This window comes from Ornithorhynchus anatinus, chromosome 7, assembly GCF_004115215.2.
Source record: "Ornithorhynchus anatinus isolate Pmale09 chromosome 7, mOrnAna1.pri.v4, whole genome shotgun sequence".
Classification (NCBI taxonomy): domain Eukaryota; kingdom Metazoa; phylum Chordata; class Mammalia; order Monotremata; family Ornithorhynchidae; genus Ornithorhynchus; species Ornithorhynchus anatinus.
In genome coordinates, this window is record NC_041734.1 from 61,617,883 (window position 1) to 61,629,041 (window position 11,159).

The following is an 11,159-nucleotide window of genomic DNA, read 5'->3' on the forward strand; positions in this document are numbered from 1 at the left end:
CAGTAATCCCGGCTCCTCCCCACTTCCTTTGTCTTCTTCCCGGTCCGCACCCCGTGGCGTCCCCTAATGTCCAGCCCAGCCCAGCCCAGTCCGCGCTACGCTCCAGCGCCCCTTTTCACGGGCATTCCGGTTCCCAGCTTCTGAGAGGCAGGGAGGGGGGAAGGAAGGTGCAGTCGAAAGCATCGCAGTGGCGCAGGAGGCGGCAGGCGGTGGCGGTGTCTCTCCCCTCTCTGTAGCCCATGGCTTTCAGCCCTACATGAGTTCAAAGCAGCAATCACATAGGAATAAAAAGCCATAGGCCACAGCAGAGAGCCAAGGGAGGATCCGTGGGCGGGAAACCAACAGGAAATGAGAAGGGGCAGGTGCGGGAGGTCCCATCCATCTGACGGAGCTGGGGCCACCTGGGCAAACTTGGATTCCCCCCCACCCGGCTTTTCTGTCCTCTCCACACCGGGAATACTAAAGCCATCACTGTAATGAGTTTGGGGGCCTCAGCCCAACAATGCCTTACACACAATGGAGTTCATCCTGGGATGTGTGAGGTTTTTTCCAACTATAAAGGGCCTCCTCTAATTCCCTTAATTAGCTCCCAACCCCCCACCTTGGGGGCACTCAATGAATCTCCACAAACTCCCACCCCAGTCCCAGGGAACAGCTTCTCCCAAGAGGTACGGCAGGGCCTTTGACAGCAGCTTCTGGGCACCTCGAAACACTCTTCTGGTCCAGCTGCTAGGGAGAGAGCAAGGACGAGGCTTGGGGTGAAGCGGAGTGGTGGATGGGGGGTGGGGGCAGGGAGGGGAGAGCGGAGGGGGACTTTGGGATCCTTGAATGGGAAACAGATTTTACCAACTCTGTTGTATTGTACTCTCCTAAGCCCTTAGTACAGTGCCCTGCGTGCTCTGCACCTTAGGCAAGAGACTTAACTTCTTTGGCCTCCAGTTACGTCATCTGTAAAATGGGGGCTAAGACTGTGAGTCCTATGTAGGATGGGGACTGTGTCCAACCCGATTATCTTGTATCTACTCTAGTACATAGTACAGTGACTGGCACATAGGAAGTATGTAGCAAATAGCGGAAAAAAAGTAAGTGCTCAATAAATGCCACACGGTGATGCTGAAGATGCCTAGGCAAGTCCAGAGGTACTCTCATGGTTGGGTCATGGACTGCTGATGGGAGAGTCCGGATTGGTCTGCCCTGTGGTTTCCTTGACAAGTCACCAAGGTCTGAGTGACCCGATTAGGGGAGAGGGGAAGCAGCAGAGTCTATAAATCAATCGATTTATTGAGTGCTCACTGTATGCAGAGCACTGCACTAAACATTTGGGAGAGTACAACACAACAATATAACAGACACATTCCCTTCCCAGAACGAGCTTACAGTCTAGAGGACAATCAATGGTATTTACTGAGCTTACTGTGTGCAAAGCACTATGCAAGAACTTGGGACAGTATAATACAACAGAGCTGGTAGACACATTCCCTACCCACATGAACTTACAGTCCAGAGGACAAGTTTGCTGTCTAGAGATTAGAGTCCTGGTAGCTCAGGACACCTGACTTCATGTGCCAATCCTGGGCTGGGTGTCGGGAGGGAGGGGGCATAGTGGTTTATAATGCCCCCAGGCCCACTGTCAGAAGAAAGAAGAAAGCTTGCCTGGTTTATGAGTTATGTTCCACAGATGCCAATCCAGAAGCAGGGGGGAAGAACATCTCTTTAGATGTGGGGATCCCTTCTTCCTAACCCTCTCCCAGTCCTCAAATTGTCTCTGAATCACATTCCTAGGGCCCAGGAAGAAATGTCCTTCTTCTCTTCTAGCATCCTGAACTCTCAGGGGCTCTGTCTGCCCCAACCTCTCCTCCTCAATCTCTTGCCTCTTCCCACCTCCAGTAATGCCCATATCGCTCAGAGACCCCTGACACAGCTTCAAAGTCCACCCAGCCATCTCTGACATGAGTTTGCCGGACACCCCCTTACCTCCCCCAGGGTGAACAAGAGGGCCTGTCACTGCCCCCCTGTGTCCATAGCCCCTTGAGGAGATGTCATGCCCAGCCGCTGTGTCAGTGGCTCTGTGATCTCTGCCTGGGCCCGGACAGGCCTCCTTCAGCGTTTCCCGCTGCCCATAGGTCCCTGCTGCAAGTTGGCTTTGAGGTGACTCTGGGGCCCTCCCTGCCATCAATTCCTTCACCTCAGTTCAGAGAAAACTGCTCCAAACCTCCTGACCCAATTCCCCAGCCCTCGTTCACCACCCTCCCCCTAGACGCTCGGGAGTGTCAGCCTTCCATGATTCCCCTGCCCCCCACCCCTCCCGAGACGCCCACCCCAGAGCAGAAACCTTCACCCCGCCTCCCCTTCCAGGCCCAAAGTGGAGACCCAAAGTTTGGAGCCCAGGGGCTCTTTGCTCACCTTTTCCAGGCTCAGCTCCCACGACGCACTACATCTCCCTGCCAGCTCCTGCTTTCTTCTCCCCACCTCGCTCAGCCCCTGCCGCCTCAATCCCGGCTGTCTCTCACCCCGCTCCATCTGGGACTCTGTAGTCCGGTCAGTCCAGTTCCAAACCCGCCTTGGAGCCTCCAAGCTACCGACAGCCCCGGCTCCTTCCTCCTCCTCCCTCTCTTCCTCCTCCTCCTTCTCTCTCTCTCCTCCTCCTCCCCTGCCCTCTCCTCTTTCTCCTCCCCTTCCCATGCCCAGCCCTGAGCCCTCTGAGATTCAGCTTGACTCCTTCCCCCGCCATCCCCTCCCCAACTCAGTGACCCTAGAGAGGGTCCCGTAGTGAGAGCCAGGCCTGGTAATGGAGGGATGACTATGGGGTGGGGGTGGGGGGAAGGCAGGTAAGTCTCCCCCCACCCCACCTCCTCCAGCTGGGGGACCTTGCTAACAAAGGTCCCATTGAGCCAACCCTGTCTGGTCTGTGAAGCACAAACCTCTTGTATCTACTTGCTTTTGATCTCCCTCTCTCTGTGTGCCGCGTATTACTCATGTCCCCCTGCAATGCTATTGGTCTGGAAGGGCCCGTCTCTTTCTCTTCTTCTCCTCCTTTCTTTCTTGCCGCCGCTCCCCTTTTTTTTGGCAGGCAGCCCTCACACAGACCTGAGGCCAGGCCCCCACCTCACCCTCCCTTCCTGCCCACATCCCAGGCTCCACTTCCCCACCCCACAACTCACCCCCACCTGCTTCAAGCCCTCCCCCTCCTGCTCCACCCCCTCCCCCATCCACCTCCAGGCCCCATCTTCTCTCCTCAGCTGACTCCCAGATGGACAAGGGTTCAGCGGACAGACACATCCTCCAGTCCTCATCCCCAACCTGCCTCCAGAGTGACCGAGAAAATGCTCCTCTCTCTGCTCATGACAACTTTTCCCAGACTCCCCCCTCATCCCACCCCTCGAATATTCCTTCCTCCCTCCCCAGCTCCCTCCATCTTGCTTGCAAAATCTATTCAGTCCTAGAAGACTGGTGCATCGGGGGAACTGTTTTTCAAAAACAAAGTGGAGTCTGGATAGAGGGGTGAGGGTGGGGTTGGGGAAGGTGGGTAAGTACCTTGTGTCGGCTCCTGCCTGGCTTCCGTGGTTGCCTCTCTGGGCCCTTTAGTGGGGGGTGGAGGGGCAGGAGAAAGCACTAATTCAAGGGCTGGAGGGGGAGCATTGCCTGAACTTTTTCTAGGGGCCCTTACTTCCCCAACTCAGGTCCCAGACAGCAAGGTGAGGAGGCTGAAAGCTCACTGTGGGCAGGGAATGAGTCTGTTTATTGTTGGTTTGTATTGTCCCAAGTGCTTAGTAAGCAGCACTGTATAGTGGATAGAGCACGGGCCTGCAAGTAGGAATGCTGTGGGTTCTAGCCCAGGCTCTGCCACTTGTCTGCTGTGTAACCTTCATCAAGTCACTCAACTTCTCTGCACCTCAGTTACCTCATCTGTCACATGGGATTGAGACTGTGAGCCCCACGTGGGACAGGGACTGTAACCAACCCAATTTGCTTATATCCACCCTGTGCTTAGTACAGTGCTTGGCACATAGTAAGCACTTAAATACCACAGTTATTAGTAGTAGTAGTACAGTGCTCTGCACACAGTAAGCACTCAATAAATACGAATGAGTTCTGGTGCTCCAGTGTTAGTAGGAGAGATTCTCTTGGCCCCTATTGCCTCATCTATCCCTTTCCCAACCCTCCTTAACCTCTGAATCCTCTCCTGGCTTCCAGTTCCCCCTTTGCTGCCCCTGCCCTGTGTTTCTCCCCAGAGCCTCTAAAAGAAGTCAGGCCAGAGCCTCTTTGGTGCCTTTCTTTGCCTCCCCCCTCTCCTCCCTCTCCCATCCTTCAGGTGTTCCCTTCGACTCAGAGATCAGAAGCGATTCAGGAAACTTCTGCCCTGTGACAGAGGCTCCATTCTTTGCCCTCTGGGCCTTCATTGTGCTTCATGACTATACACATTCTTGGATCTTTAATGAGAAAGCTGCCTGGCCCTGCCCTGGCTGGGGGGAGGGGGAGAACTGTTCAGACAGAATGGAAGAGGGAGAGGAAGAAGGGGGAGAGAAAGGTGAGAGGGGAGAGAGAGAGAGAAGAGAGGGAGGCAAAAAAAGGAAGAAAGAGGGAAAGGGAGTGAAGGAAGCAGGGTGGACTAGTGGATACAGCATGGGGTTAGAAGTCAGAAGGACCTGGGTTCTAATTCTGGCTCCATCACTTGTCTGCTGTGTGACCTTGGGCAAGTCACCTAACTGCTCTGTGTCTCAGTTACCTAAGTTTTGAAATAGAAATTAAGACTGTGAGCCCCACGTGGGACAGGGACCGTGTCCAACCTGATCAACTTGTATCTACCCCAATGTTTAGTACAGTGGCTGGCACAGAGCAAGTGTTTAATAAATACCATTAAAACAAGGAAGGAGGAGAGAAATAAAGAAGGTGAAGTGATACGTGGATAAGGAGAAAGAGGAAATAGGTGATTAGGAGGAAAGAAGGAAGAGAAAGTGAGAGGCTGAGCCAAAGAGGAAAAGGGTCAATCATAGGAGATAGTGTCTCTGGTCCTCAGTTACCCCATCTGTAAAATGGGAATTAAGAGTGTGAGCCGCACGTGGGACAACCTGATCATCTTGTATCCTCCCCAGTGCTTAGAACAGTGCTTTGCACATAGTAAGCACTTAACAAATGTCATCATTATTTTTAGGGAAGCAGGAGGAGGAGGGATGAGAAGAGGAGAGCCTGAAGGAGAGAGAAGGATGCAAGGAGAGGAAGAGAAGGAGGCAGGAGGCAGAAGAATGAAAAAGGGGTCTGAGGACTACACCCTGACCACATCTTATCACTGCTCTGGCCTCTGCTTTCCCCCCTGGAGGATGGGGTCAGGGGAAGAACAAGAGCCCTCAACCCAGCGCCTCTCTTTCTGCCACTGCACTTGTTTCAAGAGGTCAGTGAGCTTCTTTCCTCCTCTGCCTACTCAATCTCTCCCTTCACTCCACCCCATCCTAGTCCCCCCTTGCATTCTAGGGACCCATCCTTCTGGTGGCCCGGCCTGGTCCATGACAGCTGGATCCTTCTCAATGCTAAATCGAGTTTTTCTGGAAAATCCCAACAGCTCATTCAAGCTCCTGACTAGTCTGGGTATGTCAATTTTTTTTTTTTTGTCGGGGAGAAGGGAAGGGGGAAGAGAGGGGATATTTGGAAAAGGGACCCTCCCAGTCAGTGGCTGATAGAGTGGCCTTAGGCCTGAGGATTCATGCCCCCTTTTGCCAATAAGGAGGTGTCGGGTTCTCAGCAAGCAAGCCACTAAAGGCACTAAGACTATTAAAATATCTGTCTTGGGAAGAATTTTCCAGAGAAGTCAGGGAGTATGGTGAGAGTGTGGGAAGATGGTTCAAGTTAGGAGGGTGTGATGGGGTCAGGAAAGGAAAGGATGTCAGAATGGGTGGTGACCCAGTCTCCTGCTGGTGTTTTACAGGCCTCTCAGACCCAACTGGGCCATTCCAATGGCTGGGTGACTCAACAGATTCCTTCTCCCTTCTCACTTCTCCTTCCCCCTCCAACCTTCCCCTCCCAGTATCTCCAACACCTCCCCTTCTAACCTACCCTTCCCAGGATCTCCAAACACCAACAAAATTCTCCCCATTTTCCAGATTGGGAAAATGAGGGAGTTGAGGGAAAAGGGCTTCCTGAACCCAGACCAGCAGGGTTTGGAGATCTTGTCTCTCCCAGCAGGACAGAGGTCAGTGAATGATAACTTCCCCAGCACTAAGGAGCCTGAGGGTATTTTCCACAGTGGCATCCTGGAGGCCATTGAGAGCCATCAGGGTCTGGGTAAGGGGCCTGGGAGCCTGATGAGGCCAACTCCAGGCTAGAGACTCTAAAGCTGGGGTGCTGGGGATGGTCTGTCTCATCTAGCAGCTCTCTTCTTCATCCCCACAGAAACAATCCGTTGTTGGCTGGGAAACAAGGTGGCCAAGGGGTACAGGGAATAGCTGGCCCGGGGTTGAGCCAGAATGGGAGGAGGAAAGAGAAAGAGGGGAAGGAAGGAAAAATGGAAAGGGGGAAAGGAAGAAAAAGGAGGGAAAGAGAGAGGAAGAAAAAGAGGAGAAGCGGTGTGGCTTAGTGGATAGACCATGGGCCTGACAGTCAGAAGGACCTGGGTTCTAATCCCAGCTCTGCCACGTGTCTACTGTGTGACTTTGGATCAGTCACTTAACTTCTCTGGAACTCAGTTACCTCATATGTAAAATGGGGATTAAGACTGTGAGCCCCATAGGGGACAGTGACTGTGTCCACCCTCATTAATTTATACTTACTGCAGCATTTAGAATAGGCCTTGGCCCATATTAAGCACTTAAAAAGAACCATCCTCATCATTATTATTATAGGGGAGGTGGAAGGGAGGGAAGAAGGAGCTTGAGAAGGGGAAAACCTGAATCAATCAGTTGTATTTATTGAGTGCTTACTGAGCACTGCACTAAACTCCTGAGAGAGTATAACCCAAGTGCTCAGTATAGTGCTAGGTACATAGTAAGTGCACAGTAAATGCCATTGATTAATTACAATATAAGATATGTGGTATACATGCTCCCTGCTCATAAGGAGCTTAGTCTAGAGAAAGCTTCTTTTGGGCAGGGATCATCCCTAATGACTCTATTATACTGTAGCTTCCCAAGTGCTTAATACAGTGCTCCACCCAGAATAAGAGCTCAATAAATAGCATTGATTAATTGATTTATTGATGGAAAAGAATGAGAGAAAGATGGAGAGAAGGAAAAAGAGAGAGAGCGCCTGGGACAGTCAACCCCCTCTTATTCAAGAGGAGGAAGACTTCCTCACCACTGTGATTCTGCAATGGAAGCTCAGGGAGAATTGTGAGATCCAATAGCAAGCATTCAGCACTAAGCTCAACTCATGGCAGGGAAGAGAAGAGCTGGCCCATCTCTCTTGCCCCCCAACCCCAGAGGCCAAGTCAATACTAGCCTGCATCCTAAGTGGGGCACAGAAAACCACGCTCCAGATCCTCCCTGGACAAGAGGACTCCAGGTTTGGTCCATCAGGACCAGGAAAGATTCAACAAAGGACTTTGGGGTTGGCTAGTCTCTATGTCGGGGGAGTGTCTAAGCCATCCCTCACTATGTAGGGTTCAGTGTTGGACGCTCAGAGGTTGCACGACACCTTTAAGACAGCCTGACTCAACCTCTTTCCGAGCCACAACCCTCCCCAGTTCTGCCTCTGCTCAGCTTTTTCTGAGCCCAACCTTTGGGACGGGTGGGGAGAAACGGTGAGCTTTCCAGCCCACCACCTGAAGGCCACAGTACCGGTCAGCCTGGCTGAACAATTGGTAGCAACTAAGGGGAGCTTCTCCGGAGAGGGGAGGGCACAAAGTGGAAGGCAGAGGGAGAACAAAAACAAGGAAAAGAAGAGTCAGCAGGAGTATGTCCTAGGAGACTCCATCAAAGATGGGCTTCTACCTCTAATGCCTGATCTGTTTGGCTCTGAGGTGGGAGCTGTCTCCTCAGCAGTGGGGTGAGGATGGAGGCTGGGGTCGGGTGGCAAGGGAAATCTGCCACCAGCCTTTTAAACCTCCCTAAAAATAAAGTTAAATCTTTCCAGAGACAGGCCCCAAAATCCAGCACCCTTTTATAAAAAAGAACTCGAGCTATTGCCTAAAAAATAACGGATCAGTGGTGTACAGTATTCTGCATCTCATTTGCATAAAAATTAGATGTCATCAGTGCACACCAAACATTTCCCGGCCTTTGCTCTTTTCCCCCAGTGCTCCCCAAAGCTCCTCTCTCTGGTGGAGAATTGACCAGCTGGCTCCACCAAGAGGTCTCCCTATTTTTGCCACAAAAGGACTTCCTCTTGTGATGGACAGATGAGGAAGAGAAGCCGGGAGGTGGAAGGCAGGAAATCTCCCACTGGGGCACTGGGAGATTGGATGGACTCCAAAGTAGCTCTGGTCCTTATCTCCCATCCCTTCTTCCAGCCTTTCTTTCCCTTTCACCTTCTAGACTAAGCTCGTTGTGGGCAGGGAATGTGTCTAGTACTCTCCCAGTGCTCTGCATACAGTAAGCTCTCAATAAATATGATTGATTGATTGATTGATTTCACTCCTTTTGACCTGGGCTGGGGAATCCAAGCCTGTGTGGTCTCAGTTTTCTCAATTCCCCTGGGAAAAGCCTGCTTCCAAGAGGTATCCTTCCCCAACCTCCCCAGTCACTCAACTGCAAGAAATGCGGTTCCCAAGATTCAGTCAATAAATCAATCATATTTTTTGAGCACTTACTGTGTGCAGAGCACTGTACTACACACTTGGAAGCATATAATAGAACAGAGTTGGTAGTCTCTGCCTGCCTGCCCATAACAAGCAAGTTTCTAGAAGATTCCTCCAACATATACTTGATGTTGAGCTGTTGGCTGAGGGAGACTTGGGGATGGAACTGGATTGGGGAGGTTTAAAGTGGCCAATCTGGGGAACTTTCTGCCCTGGGGCTTGGATTCTACTTGTGGTGGGAGAAGGAGGGGCTGAACCTGTGGGGCTTCTTGTGGCTCAGCTTTTGCTAGAGAGGACAGGGCCTTAGCTGTTCTCCATCTCCCGTGAGACTAGAGAAAGAGAAAAAAGGCTACAGTAGACGGGATTGGGACTAGACCCAAATCTTTGAAGTTTTATGAGAACTGTGACCAGTTGTTCTCCATGTACACAGAAGACTGGGGAGGAGGAAAGGATCTTAAATTATGAGAGAGAGAGAGAGATTGATTTTGTTGGACCCAAAGAAAAAATTCCTGACAAGGAGATTAGGCACTGAAACAGGTGGCCAAGATAAGTTGTTGAGTCTCCGGCCCCAGAGGCAGGTTAAACAATCTGACAACCATCTGTCCTTGGTGGTTTAGGCTTCACCTGCCTGAGGGAAGGGGGCAGGACCACATGACCTCTCAAGATTCCTTCCAGCTCTGGAATTCCGTGAGAAGGGAGAACTTTTGCCCCTGAAAAGGGTGCCAGAGGGAGCTTCCCTGGAGAAACCTCCTTCCATCCCCTTGTGTTGAGTCAGAAGCAGAGGGACGGGGAACGGGTCTGTTCTGGGTGCAAGCTAGGGGAGGGACCCTAGAGGAGCTTTGAGCCGGAGACCCCCAGAGCCGTTCTGGGGCCGGGAAGGGGGTCTCCAGAAGAAGGGGCGCCTGTTCCGTCCTCTGGCTCCGAACTGGAAAGCAAGCCCCCTCCTCCGCCCCAACCCCCAGGCCCCAAGGGATAATAACAATAATGGTATTGGTTAAGCGCTTACTATGTGCCAAGCACTGTTCTAAGCGCCGGATGGGGAGGGGTCAGGGGAGCTGGACGGATAGGCTAGCCGGTAAGAGAAGGAGAGAGGGTCAGCCCAGCCCCTTCCCCCCGCCCCCCATAGTCCTCCCCAAAAGGACCCCCCCCCGCACCACCTTTCCCTCCTGTCCTTCCCCACCCGAGGCTGCCGGCTCGGACCCCCCGCTCCCCCATCCCATCCCAGTAACCTCCCGCTACCCTCTCCTGCCTCATCTGGGGGTCGGGGAGGGGGAGAGAGCGGCGGGGTCCTGGGGGAGCCCCCGGATCCGAGCCCCCTCGCCACACACAGACGCGCCCAACGCACACAAAGCCCCGGGATTGCGGGCACCTGAAAGGGAAACAAAGGAGGGAGGGAGGGAGGGAGGGAGGGAGGAGACCCCGACGGGCAACCCGCTGGGAATTCCTCCTCCAGACCCCTGAGGATTCCCTCTCCGCCCCCATCCCCTCGCTTCCCGGGAGGTCCCCCTCTCCCAGCGGAGCTCCCGCCCCAAAGATAAAACCTTTTCTAGCTTCCCTCCAAGACCCCCCCACACCCCTCCACCTTCCCCTCTTCCCCAGCTTGGGGGGGTCCCACACGTCTACCAGTTTTTCTCTCGGATACTCACAGTTTCAGATGCTAACGAGTCGGGGGTCCTCTCTCGCTTGCTGTCTGTCTCTCTCTTTGTCCCTCTCTCTCCCTCCCGCTTTTTCCCTCTCCCTCTTTCTCTGTCTTTTCCTCTCTCGCCTCTCTTCCTCTGCTGCGACTCCGGGACCGAAAAATAATGATTCTTCTCAATGGGTTAGCACGAACACACACACACACACACACACTCACACACACAGACCCAGCCGCGGTGTCCAATCGTTGCACAAATCTTTGAGGTCCCTTTAACCTCGGTGGATGACTCCGGGAGTTAATTACGAAGCCTATCGCAGCGCAGACATAAATATGTATTAAGGGATGAAATGACACCCGACGCGCTGAACTTCAGGGAATTGGCATTCAGACGGATTCGCACCCCTCCCCCCTCCCCCCCCCGCAGATGCCCATTCGCCCACCGGCCCCGATTCCCTGTTTTCCCACCGAGATCCCGGGAGCGGGGACGGAAGGAACTCCAGGGTCCCGTAAACCGCAGGGAAGGCCCGCTTCTCGCCAGGTGTTTTCCACCTGAAAACGTCCCATGGGTCGAACCGGGCCCATCCTTCGCCCCTGCCCCACGGACACCCCCACCCCATCCCCACGGTGTCCTGGGGGCCGGTCCCGGATCACCATCACCTAGAACCAGAACCAAACACGCGCTTAGAACAGTGCTTCGCACATAGTAAGCGCTTAACAAATACCATCGTGATTATTATCCTCAAGGATCACCCCAGCCCTCTCCGCACTCCACCTCCCCCCACCCCATCACCCTCT

General features: G+C 53.2%; 1 non-coding gene across 1 annotated transcript; it reads right to left on the reverse strand.

Annotated features, from left to right (window-relative positions):
- Nucleotides 1-213: 213 nt before the first annotated feature.
- On the reverse strand, nt 214-327 carry MIR135B-1 (microRNA mir-135b-1). Its single transcript, NR_034664.1, has one exon. It is a non-coding gene; the product is annotated as a microRNA mir-135b-1 (primary transcript).
- Between the last annotated feature and the right edge of the window lie 10,832 nt (nt 328-11,159).